General features: G+C 39.1%; 1 non-coding gene and 1 pseudogene across 1 annotated transcript; both read left to right on the top strand.

Annotated features, from left to right (window-relative positions):
- LOC102427634 overlaps positions 1–18,921 on the top strand; it is a 79,890-nt pseudogene that overhangs the window by 55,260 nt on the left and 5,709 nt on the right.
- On the top strand, positions 2,642–2,748 carry LOC111826310. Its single transcript, XR_002829598.1, has one exon. It is a non-coding gene; the product is annotated as a U6 spliceosomal RNA (small nuclear RNA).

Raw genomic sequence — 18,921 nt, 5'->3', positions numbered from 1 at the left:
GGTTCTGATTACTCCTAGATGAGAACATTTGAACATTTGATCTACTGCTTCAATATCTATTTTACTTTCAAAGGCCAAATATTCAGCTTCTAAGTTGATGGTTACAGAATACTAATAGAAGAACCAAGTTAGGATTCCTTCACTTCAAAGAATTCCTGAAAAAAGCGGAGGGGGGACCTGTTCTGGTGGCTCAGCTGGTTGGAGTATCATCCCATACACCAAAAGGTGGCGAGCTCAATTCCTGATCAGGGCACATACCCAGGTTTCGGGTTCGATCCCTGGTCTGGGTGGTGTGTGTGTGTGTGTCTGTGTGTAACTAAATATAATATCTTGGGTCGGAATATTCATCATGTTTGATCTGTCACTGAAACAGAGTTGTATCTTGTAAACTATTTCAAATATTTATTATATTTGTGTTTGCCTTTTTTAAGGCATTTTATATACTCTCCTTGTACTCACTATAAAACCCTGCACTGACAGACAGTGGAATCCTGAGAGGGTGCCCACAGTAAAACCTTGGTTAATAAGGTTATGATGCAGGATAACCTGTCACCATAAATGAAAAATTTACAGCCACAAGTGAGGTTTTCCTTTCCCCTCAGAATGTTAAGCAATCTCTCTACTTATTTTCTTATAAACAAAGCGCACTTTTAAAACTAAAAAGAAAAAAAAGGTGGTACAAAATGTCATAAAATGTCTGTCATTCTACTTTGTAGCATTGATGTGGTAAAGCATTATTGGAATACCTAAGTGATTGCTGTTTATTTATTTTTTTGATTAACATGCAAAATGAAAAGAGAGAATACTTTAAGATTTTAAAGTAGTATTGCAGATGACAGACTTCAATAATTGCTCCAGCAGACCACAAAGGATTAGTTTTACAGCAAGAAACTTGGGGTAACCTGGCTAAATATTTCATTCATGTGACTGAGTGGGTTGGGGGTAGGATGGTTGGGATCTGCTTAGCAGTGGGAGTGACTGTGTCTTGGCTGGGCTAGGGTTTAATGTCTCACTTGTAGTCTCAGACTGTACAGAACAGCCTACTCATGCCCCGTGCTGGACCGTGGAATTTGTAGTTCTGCCCCTTGGGTCAAGGCTATCTGAAAATGGCAAGGATAGCAACAGCCCTGGAGTCAACCATTTAAAACAAGGATTGCGGGCTGGCCCGGGCTGCTAGGTAGGTGTGAGAGAAAGGAGAATGGTCTTGTCAAAAGCTCAGCCAGAATTCTTTCAGATTTCATTTTCACAAATGCCCTTAATTTAGTCAGCAGTTCCTACTTTCATCCAATGGAGTGGGTGCTAGGTAGCAGAGGATTAGGAAGATATGAGAATGCTAAAAAGCCAGAGAGTAAGGAGGACTGTAATACAAACTACATTTCTCTGGATCCCAGCTGAGTTCTCACTTGGGTTCAATGAACTGACCCGAGGTATCAGGGCCTCTTCCATGTTTTTTTGAATACTTTTTCAATGATGGAATATTTATGCTCTCAGTGGTTACATCTGAATTTTGGAAATAACCAAGTCCATTCAATTCTCATCAAGCTGGGCCAATAATAACTTATATTTGGACAGTGTGTTTCATTTCACAAGGTGCTATAACAATGCCTTGTTTCATATAATTTCAGGACAACCCCTGACGTAGGTACTTTTATTCTCAAATTGTAGAGGAGGAAATTGAGGTTAGGAAAAGTTAAGAGATATGCAGAGTTATAAAACTAGTAGGTTACAGAGGCTGGACCTGAATACAGATCTTCTCGTTTAAAATTCATTGCTCTTTATCCTATATCAGAGGTTCTACTTTTATTTATTTTTTTATTGATTTCAGAGAGGAAGGGAGAGAGATTGAAACATCAATGACGAGAATCATTGATCGGCTACCTCCTGCACGCCCTACAGAGGATCGAGCCCACAACCCAGGCATGTGCCCTGTCCGGGAATCAAACTGTGTTTATAGGTCGAGGCTCAACCATGGAGCCACACCAGCTGGGCTCTACTTTTAATTTTTAAGAAATATGAAGCACTACAGGGCAACCTAACTAATTTCCATTCAAAACCTCATAATCTTGAGCAACAGACAATTTAAAAAGAGGATTTCCAGAACATTTTGAGCAATGGCATCCTCATCAGAACAAGGGTATGATTTCCTAAGAAATAAATGCATGGTTTTTCTCTATTTCCAGATACATGGTTGGATTTTAAAAAGTTCCATTATTTTATTGTCACAACTGGTAAGACTTTAAAATACTTACTGCATTCGCTTCAATAAAAATCATTATGCAGGAAAAAATATTGGAGAGAAAAGCTATTTAACAGCTGTGGAAAGGAAAACTGCAAAGGACCTCTAAAGGCACATAAAACTAGACTTGCAGGCTACTTTATTTTTATAAAGCAAAATTTGGGGAAAGAAAAAATATTAGCATAATAATATTTATACTTATACATCTACAAAAGAACCTCATTACACTTGGAGATTATATTCTAGAAATTCCAAGTTAGTAAAGAAATACAAGAGGAGGGTTCCCCTGGTTCATTTTTGTCCTCCCATTTTGGCCTTTCATCACTTGTCCCACCTTTCTTTTAGGTACAGTGTAAAGTGGGAAATCAGGCACTAATAGTGTTACAGCAAGATAAAAGTGTCCCAGTGCTCTCTTCAGCAGCACATATACTAAAATTGAAATGACACAGAGAAGATTAGCATGGCCCCTGCGCGAGGATGACATGAAAATTGGTGAAGCATTCCGTATTTTTAAAGAGGTGAAGAGATTAAGAAGTACAAATTGGTAGTTACCAACTAGTCATTGGGATGTAAAGTACAACATAGGGAATATAGTCAATAATATCTCGATAACTATGTGCCAGTTGGGTACTGGAACTATCAGAGGGAATGCTTTGTAAAGTACGTGATTGTCTAACCACTAGACTACACCTGAAACCAATATAAAATGATATTGAAAGTAAACTGTAATTGAAAAATAAAAATAAAAAAGAATGCATCAGAGGAATCCAACAAAGATGAAAGAAAAAAAGCATCCCATAGATACCATAATTAATCACTGAGTGGCCCGACACTGGTTAGCTATAGGAGCTCAGAGCTGATTGTTAAATATTCAGCATTAATTTCTTATAACTAAATAGTAATTTAAAAGAAAGAAAAGAATCAAACAAGATCAGGTAAATCTGGTCATGCTGAGAATTTGACAATGGCGTGTTTAAAGTATAAAACTGACCCAATTGACCATTTTCATCCTCATTTGCATAGTCTCAACCTGTCTTCCTTTTCATTGTCTTGATATTTTTTTTATTACTGTCTTCAAACACACTTAAGTCTGTTGGACTCTGAATTTCCAGTTATTGTACCTGATTTAAAATACTTTAACATTAGTTCCTGCATTGCATTGAAAGACACATCAAGTCTACTGTAGGGATTGGTTAGGTCTTGAAAGCCCTAATTCCACCTGCTGGCTATAGGCAGAGCTGACAAGATTTTGTTCTGACAAACTGCTTTGTTTTCATCGTGGAAATTTTGTTAGTAGAGGAGCTTCTGGAAAACACTAGCATCCAGGTGCTGGGCTGTATTTCTGGCTTGGCCACATAATGAACAATGTTACTTTGAGTTAGTCACTTCATATTTTAAAACCTCATCTGAAAATAGGGATAATGCCCTGTTTCTGTGATGCTAAGATATACATTTCCTCCCACATTTTATCATTCCTAAAAAGGGATGTACCTAAAGAAATTCGCCAGCTTCCAGGCCCACTTTGGATGCCCCAGAATGGAACATAACTGTAATTTGTGAATGTAGGAGAACTTAGCAGGTTCCATAGAAGGTATCTGTTCATTCTGTATCACTTCAGATGAGTTATGTGCATTTGATGGCACCACACATGTTTATTTGTATTTCATCTTAAATAATTATACATTTATATTATTCTAAGTAAAGCAAAAGTTTGTCACTGGAGGACTGATGAAATCTTCATATCCTCTTGCTAACTAACTAACAACAGACACTCTCTAATAACTTACTAAATAGAGAGACTTCAATTGATGACATGTTATAATCAAGGTAAAGGGTAAATAACACCAGCCGGCTAATGTTGTTGAAGATTAAATGAGATTATGCTCATTAAATGCTTAGTAGAGTACATTGCACATAATAGTCAAGAAATATCTTCATCACTGTCATTATCACTCATTACATTTTACAATGAATTGACAATAACTTTCCAAATGCATATCTCCTGTGTAAGGAGGGCAGTAAGACTTGAGTTGATGGTTCTCAAGCTTGACTAATCCTGAGAATTACCTAGTGAGATTCTGAAAAATATCAGTGCCCTGAAACCCAGACAAATTAAATTAGAATCTTAGGAGTTGGGCCCAAGCATTTGAAGTGTCAGTAAAGCTTCCCCAGTGATTGTAAGGTACATTAATTTAAGTTGTGGTTTTCATTCTTCACTGCTCATGAGATACCCCACAGTTCAGATCAATGTATGAGCATCCCAGGGATCAGTATTTTTTTTTCTTTTCTAAGTGGTGGATCAGATCATCTGGGGCACTTGTAATTTAATCCAGACTCACATACCACAGTCCCCCCAAATTCTTACTTAGATCTCAAGTGAGAGCCTTGAAGTAGGTATTTTTAACAAGTTCCCCAATTTATGCTGTGGTGTGAATTTGGGACTCACCAATCTATGTTCACTAGGTTGTCAGTTAAAAGACCAGGGGCTTAGCCTTGGTTCTAATAACTAGTTCTCTGAACATAGCTCCCTCCTCTAGGAAATAAGGAAGTTGAACTAAAGCTCTCTGAGATGTCGACAAAGTCCCTTTGACTCCAACATGGGGAAGTCTGGGTCATTAGTCTACTGCATCATTCTGTCCCCCTATTTTGGGAAGTTCATGTCTACCCATGTAATTCTAACTGAAGCTGCCAATATTTTTGACAGAAGTCGTCTCCCAGACCACTGTGACTAGTCTAAGGTTGCATTTCTTACCCAAACCAGCCCAAATGGACCAATTCTGCAGTAGTTGTTTTTTTTTATTTTTTATTTTATTGATTTTTTACAGAGAGGAAGGGAGAGAGATAGAGAGTTAGAAACATCGATGAGAGAGAAACATCGATCAGCCGCCTCCTGCACATCTCCTATTGGGGATGTGCCCGCAACCCAGGTACATGCCCTTGACCGGAATCGAACCTGGGACCTTTGAGTCCGCAGGCCGACGCTCTATCCACTGAGCCAAACCGGTTTCGGCATGCAGTAGTTTTGAACTTCAGGCCAGAGAACCAAAGACTCTGACCCTTCTAGTGACAAAATGCAAGTTTCTTATCTGCCAGCCACAGATACCTATGCCCCTGCTACAACTGAGGAAATGAAGGTGATGTTCAAAAAAGCCAAGAAGAGAAGTGGAGAAAATGTGGCCCACTTGGAATCTCTAATTCCAGTGTCTGTGGCATATTGTGGTTTGATCCCGTGAATCAGTGAAGGTTTCTATTAATTATAACAAAACAAACAAACAAAAAACCCTCCCAACCAATATGACTTATCTTCACTAAAAATGACACTTGATTGTTTTACAAAAGCTTTGTGTTTACTTACGATTATCTGTCTCCTAATGATAGCCCTGTGAAGTAGTATATGTATTTTCTCTAAAAAATGAGATGTAATTCACATACCTTAAATTCACCTTTTTGAAGGTGTACAATTCAGTGGTCTTTAGTATATTCACAAGGTGTGTAACCATCACCATTACCTAATTCCAAAACATTTCACCATCCCCAAAGAGAAAGCCCATGTTCATTAGAAGTCACACTTCATTCACTCCTCCTCCTGCCCTTCACAACCACTAATATACTGCAGACAGGCATTTTTAAAAAATACATATTTTTATTGATTTCAGAGAGGAACAGGGAGGGAGAGAGAGATATGATGAGAGAGAATCATTGATTGGCTGTCTCCTGCAAGCCCCACACTGGGGTTCGAGCCCACAACCTGGGCATGTGCCCTTGACTGGAATTGAACCCAGGACCCTTCAATCTGCAGGCTGATGCTCTATCCACTGAGCCAAACTGGCTAGGCCAGACAGGCAATTTTTATGTCCCACTTAAAGGCAAGAGAAAGGATACCTAGAGATTCTAGTGGCTCTCTTAAGAGGCCAAGGAAGAGATTAGAACCTGTTAAACCATCCCGCCTCCCTTCTGTGGACATATGCATACCCAGTTTATTTCTTCATGTTACTTTTTTATATTTGTTTACTGCTTACTGTAAATGGAGGAGGGAGTTAGAACAGCCACCAGAAAATTATTGTGGTCATTTAGAAACAGTGTTGGTTTGTTTTGAGAAGTCAATTCACCGAGAGATGGCTTGCTTTAATATTCTTAATGTTATACTTTTCTAATGAATGAGATCATGTTTGTTTACCTCTCTGCAACTGAAACCCTCTTGACCTCCCCAGGAAAGAAATATGGCTATTGAAGTTAAATCAATTGAGCTGAAATTGACTTTCTTGTAAATCTAAGGAAGAAAACAAGTTTTAGTCCCCGTCAGAGCCATATATTTTAAGGATAGTAATTTCATTTTAGTCTATTAACCTTCTGGTCAGGACAAATAAACCTTATATAAAACTCAGACAGAGTTCAATAGGATTAGAAAGGGGAGGTCAGAGAGAAGATGTGAATATTATATTTTGAATCATTTGAAGTTCAAACCAACTTGGAGCTTTTCTTTTTGCCAGATATCATTTTAATAAGAGTCATTGCCTATCAACTGCTTTAATCTAATTCTAGAAACCAATAAATCCCAATCTAATTGTGAAATGATGAAAGACTGATTTGGAGAAACAAATTTGTTTACATGCAGTTTTGTCCAAGTTCAGCTTTGTAGAAGAGTCAGAAATATCCAATCTCTACTTTAGGAGCAAAAATGCATCTAGGGGTACACACCCAGATAGCCGGGCATGATCTCCCTTTGTGCGCCTTGCTTTTCCATGTCTGGAAGTCTATTTCTGTCAATACGAATAATACCAGGCCTGCACATCCAGCCTCCAGGGCCCCTCAGGGTACAGGGCTAGAGAACAGCAAGTCCCCAGAACAATTGGGGAGCCTGTTCACATTTTGGCTCCCTGTATCGTTGCTCTGCCAGTCTGTCTGAAGCATTTAGGAAACACCCAGTCTTTGCAGAAGCCTGAACCTGGCGCTAGAGAACAAAAATGAATATAGAATAAATTTTCCCTGAAACTGAGAACGGAGGCCTTCACTCCTGTCTCATTTTCCTGCCACTCAGTTGTGCTGGTATCAGAAAACCCAGAGCACAGACGTGCTTGGAGGAGGGAGGACATAGACTCCTTCCCACCCAACCCTGCACATGCTGGGTCTAACATTCTCTCTAATGAAGCCATGGTTGTCCTCAAACCTCTGTCCTTGGTCCATACTGTCACTCTACTAGACCACCCACACCTCACTTCTCTCAAGTCTGACTCCTACATAACCAAAATGCCATTACCACACACAACAAATTTAACATTGATACAAAACAGAATCTAAGGGGAGAGATCAACCAAAGGACTTATATGCTTGCATGTAAGCCTAACCAATGGACACAGAGACCTGGGGGGTGAGGGCATGAGTGTGTGTGTGTGTGGGGCGGGGGTTTGGGGAGGCAATGGGGGGATAAGTACACATATGAAATACCTTAATCAATAAAGGAAAAAACAAAAACAAAAAAAACCAATCTAATATATAGTACAGAAGCAAATTTCCCCAATAATCCCAAAATGTCTTTTAAAGCTGCTTTTTATTTATTTATTTATTTTTTATTTTTAAAATATATTTTATTGATTTTTCACAGAGAGGAAGGGAGAGGGATAGAGAGTTAGAAACATCGATGAGAGAGAAACATCGATTAGCTGCCTCCTGCACACTCCCTACTGGGTATGTGCCAGCAACCAAGGTACATGCCCTTGGCCGGAATCGAACCTGGGACCCTTGAGTCCGCAGGCCGACGCTCTATCCACTGAGCCAAACCGGTTAGGGCTAAAGCTGCTTTTTAAATCTAGGATTTAATCAAGGCTCACACATTACATTTGTTCATCACCTCTCTTACCTTTTTTTTTTTCAGTCTAGAAAAGTGCCATGGTATATTTTTAACTCTTTCAGAGATTCACTCTTTTTCCTTTTTTCCAAAAAGCTCTGACCAACTATTTCATAGTATATCCCACATTCTGGTTTTGTCACATTGTAGTCTCATGATTAAATTCAGATCAAACATTTTGGTCAAGAACACTATGTATGTGGTGATGCATGTGTATTTCCATGGCATCCCATGAGGATGCACATAATGTCAGGTTGTCCAATTATTGGTCATGCTAAGTTTTATCACTGGGTTAAAGTAGTCTGTTGTAAAAACACCCTTTCCCTTTATAAGTAATAAGTAATTGATGGAGGTGGTAGTTGAAGATTATGTGAATATCCTGTTACCCAACACTTCATCCAGAGGGTCTGGGAGCTATTGATATGCTTCTAATTGGTTATTACATTGGTGGCTACTAAATTATTTCTAATTCAATTATTCCTTTTACACATTAGCGATATTCTCTGTATAAATGAGCTATATTCCCCTTTAAATTATCAATATGAGTTCTTTTTTCAACACAGTATTATAATCCATTAGCATTTTTAGTTTTTTTAAATTTTTATTTATTAAGGTATTACAAATGTGTCTTTATTCCCCCATTGTCCCCCTCATTCCCCCAGTCTTGCCCTTACCCTCACCCGCTGTTGTCTGTGTCCATCGCTTATGCTTATATGCATGCATACAGGTCCTTTGGTTGATCTCTCCCCCTTACCCCCACCCTCCCCTACCTTCCCTCTGAGGTTTGAGCATCTGATTGATGCTTCTCTGTCTCTAGATCTGTTTTTGTTCATCGGTTTATGTTGTTCATTAGAGTCCACAAATAAGTGAGATCATGTGATATTTATCTTTCTCTGACTGACTTATTTCACTTAGCATAATGCTCTCCAGCTCCATCCATGCTGTTGCAAATGGTAGGAGTTCCTTCCTTTTTACTGTGGCATAGTATTCCATTGCATAGATGTGCCAAAGTTTTTTAATCCACTCATTTGCTGATGGGCACTTAGGCTGATTCCAAATCTTAGCTATTGTAAATTGTGCTGCTAAGAACATAGAGGTGCATATATCCTTTTTGACTGGTATTTCTGATTTCTTGGGATATATTCCTAGAAGTGGGATCACTGGGTCAATTGGAAGTTCCATTTTTAGTTTTTTGAGGAAACTCCATACTATTCTCCACAGTGGTTGCACCAGTCTGCATTCCCACCAGTGGTGCACGAGTGTTCCTTTTTCTCAGCATCCTAGCCAGCATTTGTCATTTGTTGATTTGTTGATGATAGCCATTCTGACAGGTGTGAGATGGTACCTCATTGTCGTTTTGATTTGCATCTCTCGGATGATTAGTGACTTTGAGCATGTTTTCATATGTCTCTTGGCCTTCCTTATGTCTTCTTTTGAAAAGTATCTATTTAGATCCGTTGCCCATTTTTGATTGGGTTGTTTGTCTTCCTGTTGTTAAGTTGCATGAGTTCCCTGTAAATGTTGGTGATTAAACCCTTATCGGAGATATCGTTGGCAAATATATTCTCCCATGCAGTGAGTTTTCTTGTTGTTTTTGCATTTTTAGTTTTTTTAAAGCTCAACTTGTCCCAGGTTTGATTGGTAAGAGTTACCTCAAGTTAACTCCTGTGCCTTTTTGACATGTCACTATAATTTTTCAGCACTTCTTTCCTTTTGGCACAAAAAGGCTTTATATACTAGTATAGACTCACCTTGTGTTTTCACTGACCTGGGCCTGGAACGAGCAGTTTCTCTTAGAAAACCTGATTCCTTTCAGTGGAGTAATAACCAAGATCTGGGTAGTAGTTAAGCTCAATGCTACTGGGGTATCATTACTTCTAAGCCCTGTCTGTGGAAAGGCTATAATGTGTGTATGTGTGTGTATAAATCTATATGAGATCATAACTTCACCTTGATGCCTTCAATTCAAATTAACACCACAAAGTTCTTCTTTACCTTCCCCTAGTACACATTTGTATTTCCCTTATACCACAGTGAAATACAGTTCCCAAAAATATCAATATATTTTCTGTATCATACAACACCACACTAAATGGTCTCAGAATTATTAAGGCAATATCACTACCAAAATAAAACCTACCAAGTAAAATTAAAGACTTTCTTGAAAGTTTCTTTTTTCCTTTAGAATATATCTCACTGAAAATATACTATTAGGGTATTATGCTCAAACATTTTTTAAAATTCATTTTAGGGAGGGAGGAAGGAGGAACAGAGGGAGGGAGGGAAGGGAAGGGGGAGGGGAGAGAGAGAGAGAGAGAGAGACAATGTGAGACAGCTACATAGATCAGATGATTCCCAACCCAAGTATGTGCCCTGACTGAGAATCGAGCCCGGAACTTTTGGATGCACAGGATGATGCTCCAACCAATTGAGCCACACTGGCCAGGGTTATGCTCAAACATTTTTAAACTGATTTCTTTTTGGTATGGGTGTACTATAAATTTGATATTGTTTATATTCAATTTTACAGTTTTCTTTTTTTCACCATCTTTATTTCATTTTATTTTTTAAAATGTAGAACATTAATGTGGTTAAAAGGTAGAAACTATATACAAAATATGACAGACTATTATATTGATGGCCCTCAATGAACCTGGTTTTAGTGTGTTGTGTAGTCTTCTCTCACATCGATACTGGATGTAGCCATGTGACTTGCATTGGTCACTGGGCCCCTAACAAGCATGATTAAACCGAGGCTTGATTAGCTCTTACATTTCGACATGTCTTCTGAGAGCACTCCTTCTTAGAACTCAGCCATTGAGTTGTAAGGAAGTCCAGGCTATCTTGCTGGAGATAACAACCATGAGAAATACCAAGGAAAATGAGATACCATATGGAGATAGAGGCCAAGTAGAAGAGAACTGAGGCACCCCACTTGAGTTTCCAAGTTAAGGCAGCCATATGAGTGATGACACCTAATACCACATGAAGCAAAACAACCACTCCAGGATCATGAGAAATTATAAATTGTCTTAAACCACTAAGTATGGGGCGTTACACTACAATAGATAACAAAACAAAAGATAAACTCAGAGAAGTGTCAATCCCATCTATCCTAGTTGTATTTTGTTGCATAAAAACTACCCCAAAACTTACAGGCTTAAAATATTAATTTATTATTATATCTCATTATTTATTGGGTCAAGAATTCAGAAAAGGCAGAGCAAGGAAGCTTTGACTCTGCTCTATAAAGTCTGAGGCGTCAGCTAAGATAATTTGAATGCTGGAGGCAGAACCAGCTGGGAGCTGTGTGAGCATCTCTCTCTTTTTCTCTGTGTCTGTCTCTCTATCTCTCTTCTCTCTTTGTTTCCCTCTTGATAGATGGTAGGTAGGTAGATGGTAGGTAGGTAGGTAGGTAGATAGATAGGTAGGTAGATAGATAGATAGATAGATAGATAGATAGATAGATAGATAGATAGGCTTATCCACATGCCTAGCTTAGGCTTCCTAGCAATATAGCAACTTCATGGTAGTTGCTTCCTGCCTGTGCAGTACCAAGAGTGACTGTTCCAAGAGATAGGATGTAGAAACTCTCTTTTTCTTAAGGCCAAGCCTGCAAACTGGCACAGTGTTACTTCCACTGAATTCTGTTGCTCAAAGAAGTCACAGAATCTGCCCCTATATTCAAAGGATAGGAGCACAGATCCCATCTCTTGATGGCAAAATATCAAACAATGTGTGGCCATCTTTAATCTGCCACACCAGCCCACTAAATACATTCTTCTATTATCTTGCCTTAGGATGCTATAACAGAATACCATAGACTGACTCACACTTTGAAAGAAATATTCTGGCTGTGGTATGGAAAGTAGATGGTAGGAGGCAAGAGCAGAAGTAGACAAACCAGATAGGAGGTTGCTGGCAGCTGTACAGGTGAAAGGTGATAGTGGCTCTGGCCAATGCAGGTGGTGAAAAATGAATGTCATCTTTGCAGCCCTGAGCTTCATGACCTGTTTCCTGGTGGCTCTTGACTCTCAGAAACCTATAGCTGACCAATGAGTACACCCATAGGCTACATGAAGCATCCTTGGCTTCAGATTAGGAACTGCTAGGATAAGGAAAAAATTTAATCAGAGCAAAAGCTCTCTGTTGTCTGATTTACCAGAATGTATTTAGCTTAATATAGATGATAAATGAAAAACTTTAATGACCCATGGTAGAGCCTCCAGCCTCTAGTAAATTTGAGTATGATTGCTCTTCCAACAGTGGAATTATGCTCAGAGTTCAGACCAAATTGCATTAACTGTTACTTCCATGTACTCAATAAAAAAATAGAGGCATGAGTCACATTCTCAATTTTAAAAGTAATACTTTTCAATACTGTAGTAAAGGCTGCAGGAATGTATCCAGCTAGACCCAAAAGACTGACCCTCTGTGCAGTTACCATGGTCAAGGGCTGGTCCTTGGTTTTGAGGGGTCAGAGACTTAATTTGATTGTTGATGCTAATCCGTTCAGAGGCTGAAGGCGGCTACCGGCCTGACTGAGGGTTTATGTGGCCCAAAGCAGAAGCCATGTTGGTATATCCTTGTGGGAACCAGAGTCTGAGAGGATATAGTGAGATGTCAAGTCACTTAACTGAGATTTTATATATATAGATTATCTGGGTGAGCCCCGTTCCTTCATGTACAGGAAAAAACCGGGTCATCAAAGATCAAGACAGTGTAGACATTAACTCTAGGGGACAACTGCCTGGATTTAAATCCTGATTTTGCTACTTTCTATCTTGGGTAAATTACTAAATCTTTCTGTATCTACATTAAATGTGTTCAAATATATGAAGATTATGCATAATGTTGTGTTATTATATGATAATAATAGCATAACTAAGGGAAAACAAAGATAACATAAATTAGGATAGCTACCAAGGGATCAGATTAGAAAAGAACCTGATATTTTACGAAGTGAGCCCCCAAGGCTAATTTTTCCTGATTAAAATCTGCCTGAATAATGGGCCCTAATAACATCCACATCCGAATCCTGTGGATACATTATGGTACATAACAAAAGGGACTTTGTGGATGTGATTAAGTTAAGGATTTTGAGATGGAAAGATTATTTTACACTAGAGGCCTAGTGCACGGATTTGTGCACTGGTGGGGTCCCTCAGCCTGGCCTGTGCCCTCTCACAATCTGGGACCCCTAGGGGGACGTCGGACTGCCAGTTTTGGCCCGATCCCCATTTGGTCATTCGGTCGCTTAGGCTTTTATATATATAGATTATCTGGGTGAGCCCAAGATCATCACAAGGGGCCTTATAAGAAGAAGACAAGAGGACCAGAGGACGACATGAGGCAACAGAAACAAAGACTGGAGTGATGGAGGCCACAAGCCAAGGAATAAAGGCAGCCTCTAGAAACTGGAAAAGGCAAGAAAGATTCTCCCCTAGGGTATCCTGAAGGAACCAGCACTGCTGATATCTTGACTTTAAGCCAATGACACTGAACTTGGACTTCCTAAACTCTAGAAACGAAGATAATAAACTTGTGTTGTTTTAAGCCATTAAATCTGTGGTAATTTGTTACAACAATAACTGGAAACTAATATAGTTCTCACAACTCAATGAAGTATCAGTACCTCCATTTGGAAGACTCCCAAATCTTTCCAGGAAGTTCTGTCCAAAGAACATTATCAGATGGTTATTTCTGGGAGTTTTCTGAAAGCAGCTATTGCCATGAAATGACCAGTACATATTTCTGGTCACTTCAATCACAGAGAATGGTGCATGTTTTACTTCATCTATTGACTGGAACATATAGTAAAGGATCTATACTTTGGAGTCATGGTCCAGAAATGTCACTGATTAAACAAAGGCAGTTATTTAAGCATGCCTGGATTGGGCCTTATCTTTAAATTATAGATTTCACTTATGGTCTTTGCTCATTTATACATTAATCCTTTCAACCAGTATTTGTTCAGATGCCATTTAGTGCTAGCCTATATCATAGGAGCTAGGAAAATAGCATGATAATGAGTGGAGCCAGACAATAAATAAACAGTAAAATATATTAGGCTGTTAAAAAAAGCTATGAAGTAACTAAAATAAGGTGACGGAGTAAAAGTGAAATAAGATTAAAAAACTCATTACTTTTCACCCTGTAGTGATCCATGTAAGTCTTGGAGGTGTCTTGAAAAATGCCTTTCCATAAAGACTTGGCATAACTCAAAGAAGACCTGGGTAGAGAACTTGGGAGAGTTTTCCCCCCATGTAACTCTGAAGATTAACTGATTTGATCTTTCTAGGGCAAAAGAGGATAATGTGTTAAAAGACCTCACACAGCAGACACACAATAAATATGTATTATTATTATTCATTATTTGTCAGTGCCCAGCAGTCCATGGTGTTCTGAGCTCACTGGGCAAATGAAGTTACAAATACTTAGCAATCAGTTTCACTTACCAGAGCAGTGATCTATTTAAAGTATTTATGGTTAGAGGACGGGTGATTGGAAAGGTTATCTGAGTCTCACATTGGGGGCCCACTGCAATGACAAATGGCAATGTTCCCTCTTCAAAGGAATGCTGCACACCCTGCCTGGCCCCAGGGGGTCAGTATGGCATGTGTAAGCTGCTTGGCAGAAAGTGTCCAGTGTTCCCCCAGCAAGGCACAGGCAAGGCACTGTCCCATGACTGTTGACGACCTTCAAGTCCCTGGTCCCCAAAAACAAGCAGGGAGCTTTCCATACATGAACTTGCTGTTTGCTGCAAGTTCTGAACCACCTTCCCCTTACTGCTCACTCTTCCATTCTTTACAGTTTATTTTTTTCATTTTTATTCTTGTCTTTAACTTCAGATTTGACCTACAGGATCACTTTCCCATCAATGACCCAGGGTCTTTCAACAATTCTTTTTCTCTACCCTAGCTGTGCCCATAGTTTACATTAGGGTTCACCTTTGGTATTACACATTCTATGGGTTTTGCACAATTCCACAACACATCATCTGTACACTCTATTTTGTGTTCACCACCCAAGCCAAGTCTCCTTCTATTTGTTTTAAAAAGACTTTTTCAATCAGGCAAAAAATGGTGTTCAATTTAATGAAAAGCTTTCTGGTTATGTATAAGATGATAATTTAATTCCTTTGATTTATTAATTGCATTCTTTTATTAACATATTACCTAATATTCAAGAATCTTTAAATCCTGTGATAAATTCCAATTAATCAGAGTAGATGATTTTATGATATGCTACTGAATTTGGTTTGATTGCATTATATTTGGGATTTTTATGTCTAGACTCATAAGTGATACTTTATTTTATTTGCTTTGGAAAATATTTTATGAGCATTTGATTTATGTCTACTGAAAGTTTGGAAGAACTAATAGGTAAAATTATCTGGCCTATGGTTAGTATTTTACAACAAGAACCCTAGCAATGTTTTGTAAATTAGGGAATTTCTGGGTTAGAGTTAAATAATTACTTATTCTAGGATTTTTCATAACCTTTAATAGACCTTGTTTCATAACTCTTTTCATTACATTAGTAAAATCTATATTAAAATAATGAATAAAAATTAGGCCAAGAGAATTGTTCAAAAAAACAAGTTACATGAACAAACCATGCTAGTGAGAGAGATATTGATTTGGAGAAAAGAGACCAGAAGGGCATCAGAAGCGCTGGGAGAATAGGAGGAAAGATGAGCAGAAGGGAGAGGAGTCAGAAGACTCCTTAGACTTTAGATTAAGGTACAGGTTGCTCAGAAGGACAGGTTTGGGACACATTCCAGACATGTCGAGCTTAAGTTGATGGAGACATTCTTTCATACACTGCTTACAATGTCTTTGTCAGGGTGAGATAGATAGCACAGGGTGAGAAGCTGCTTTTGGAAAACGAGACTGAAGGAAAGGAAGGTTCAGTTTAAGAATGGAAGAGGAATAAGAGAAGAGTGTGATCAGAGAAGGGAATTCCAGAGGTGAGACTTTAGAGGGCTAAGATGTGACTCCTGCAAACAGCTGAGTTTGAGTAGCATTGGAAAGTGCTGAGGCAAGGAGGTCCTTGGATTTTCTGAGAACCTATCATTTTTTTAGGTATGATTTTCCAGGCTGGGGATATACTGTGTACATGTCTCTGCCCTCATGGAGGGCACGGTGTGTTCCCAATATTGGAAGGGAGTGTGGATGTGAAACTCTTCTAGGATAATGCCAGAAATAGCTTGGAGAGCTCTGGCAGCAGTTTTCTCTGAATGGAGCTTCCATCTCTGAGCCATATTGTTGCCCCAGATCTTGCCAATTCTCAGAGAATAGGAAGGAAGAAAAGAAAAGAGACCAAAAAGGCATTAGAAATGCTGGGAGAGTAGGAAGAAAGGTGAGCAGAAGCCCCAGCTTAGAGGATATTACTGGATATTGCATACTTAGTTTCTGTTCATATACCATTGGCTGGAAGTTAGCCATGTCTAGATGCAAGAGAGGCTGGCAAAGTAGTGGGCTATTGCTGGCCCAGCCAAAACAGAGTAGGGAGAAGTTTAAATTCTAAAGGAGACAAATGGAGAATGGGTACTGGAGGAAAATAAGTGAAAATAAGCTGTGTCTTCCATCCTCACTCATCTCTTTCAAGCCTTTACTCAAATGTCACCTCCCAAAGAAGTGGTACCTAATTATTCTATTTAAAATTGCAATCCTCAAGCCCTGAAGCATTCCCTGTCTTCCTTCCTTGTTTACTTTTCTCAAGCATTTATCACCTTCTACTACACTATTTGCTTTACTTTTTTTTTTTTTTTTTTTTACAAAATTTATTGTTTGTCTATTCCAGAATATAAGCACCACAAAGGCAGAAGATTTTGTTGACTGTTGTGTTCATTGCTGTGTCTCTGGCACCTAGAACAATGCTTGCCACATAGTACGTGCTCAATACATATTTTTTGAATGAAAGAATAAAAGAATGGCACAATGGTAAGCACTCAATTACAGTTGCTATTATCATTACTATTATTTTTTGGAAGAAGGAGCGACTGACAATGTGAGGATGTGCTTAAAACAATAACTGTTAACAATCTGGGAAGGCTAGCAGATAATGAAATAAAAGATAAATTGAAAAACAAATAAACACAGAGAATGAGCTTGTGGAGGCTTGTAGAACTCATCGGCACCAAGTTTCCAGTTGGTGAATCAGTGAACAAATAAGTCTGCGCACACCTTCCTCCATGTCCCCAACCCTCCATTGGTAGCTACTGACAATTCATAGGGATCACCTTGGAGCCATAGCCATTTTCATAACAGACTTACTCCCTAAGCAAAGTTTATAGAAAAGATGATGTTTTTCTTTCTTTTTTTTAATTAAATCTTTATTGTTCAGATTACTACAGTTGTTCCTCTTTTCCCCCCCATAGCTCCCCTCCACCCGGTTCCCACCCCACCCTCTGCCCTTACCCTCCCCCCCCACTGTCCTCATCCATAGGTGTACGATTTTTGTCCAGTCTCTTCCCGCACCCCCCACACCCTTCCCCGCCCCCCCCACTCCGAGAATTGTCATTCCACTCCCTTTCTATGCCCCTGATTCTATTATATTCACCAGTTTACTCTGTTCATCAGATTATTTATTCACTTGATTTTTAGATTCATTTGTTGATAGATGTGTATTTGTTGTTCATAATTTGTATCTTTACCTTTTTCTTCTTCTTCCTCTTCTTAAAGGATACCTTTCAGCATTTCATATAATACTGGTTTGGTGGTGATGAACTCCTTTATCTTTTCCTTATCTGTGAAGCTCTTTATCTGACCTTCACTTCTGAATGATAGCTTTGCTGGATAAAGTAATCTTGGTTGTAGGTTCTTGCTATTCATCACTTTGAATATTTCTTGCCACTCCCTTCTGGCCTGCATAGTTTCTGTTGAGAAATCAGCTGACAGTCGTATGGGTACTCCCTTGTAGGTAACTGACTGTCTTTCTCTTGCTGCTTTTAAGATTCTCTCTTTGTCTTTTGCTCTTGGCATTTTAATGATGATGTGTCTCGGTGTGGTCCTCTTTGGATTCCTTTTGTTTGGGGTTCTCTACGCTTCCTGGAGTTGTAAGTCCATTTCTTTCACCAGGTAGGGGAAGTTTTCTGTCATTATTTCTTCAAATAGGTTTTCAATATCTTGCTCTCTCTCTTCTTCTGGCACCCCTATAATTCGAATGTTGGTACTCTTGAAGCTGTCCCAGAGGCTCCTTACACCATCTTCGTATTTTTGGATTCTTTTTTCGTTTTGCTTTTCCAGTTGGGTGTTTTTTGCTTCTTCGTACTTCAAATCTTTGGCTTGATTCTTGCGATCCTCTAGTCTGCTGTTGGAACTCTGCATAATATCCTTTATTTCAGTCAGTGTATGCTTAATTTCTAGTTGGTCCTTTTTCATACCCTCAATGGTCTCACTAGATTTCTTGAGGATCTCACTACATTTATCGGCGGTCTCACCCGTCTTTTTGAGGGTCTTACTAAATTTGTCAGCGGTTTCTAGAAAGTTCTTGAAAAACCTTAAAAGTGTGGTTTTGAACTCTATATCCAATAGTTTGCTTTCCTCCATTTCTGTCATTTGTGTCCTGTTTCTTTGTCTCTGCATTTTGGCTGCTTTCCTGTGTTGATAGAGTGGCTTTCTGTGCTAGATGTCCTATAGGGCCCAGTGGCTCAGCCTCCCCAATTACCTGAGGTGGACACTCTTGGTGCACCCCCTTGTGGGCTTTGTGCACAGTCTTGTTGTAGTTAAGCCTTGATTGTTGTAGGTATCACTGGGAGGAATTGACCTCCAGGCCAACTGGCTGTGAGAATCAGCTGTGTCTGCAGTGGGAGAACTTCTTGTGCTGAGACACC

This window comes from Myotis lucifugus, unplaced genomic scaffold (genome assembly GCF_000147115.1).
Source record: "Myotis lucifugus unplaced genomic scaffold, Myoluc2.0 scaffold_66, whole genome shotgun sequence".
NCBI lineage: Eukaryota > Metazoa > Chordata > Mammalia > Chiroptera > Vespertilionidae > Myotis > Myotis lucifugus.
The sequence above is the reverse complement of the archived record's forward strand: the minus strand, read 5'-3'. Positions and strand labels throughout refer to the sequence as shown.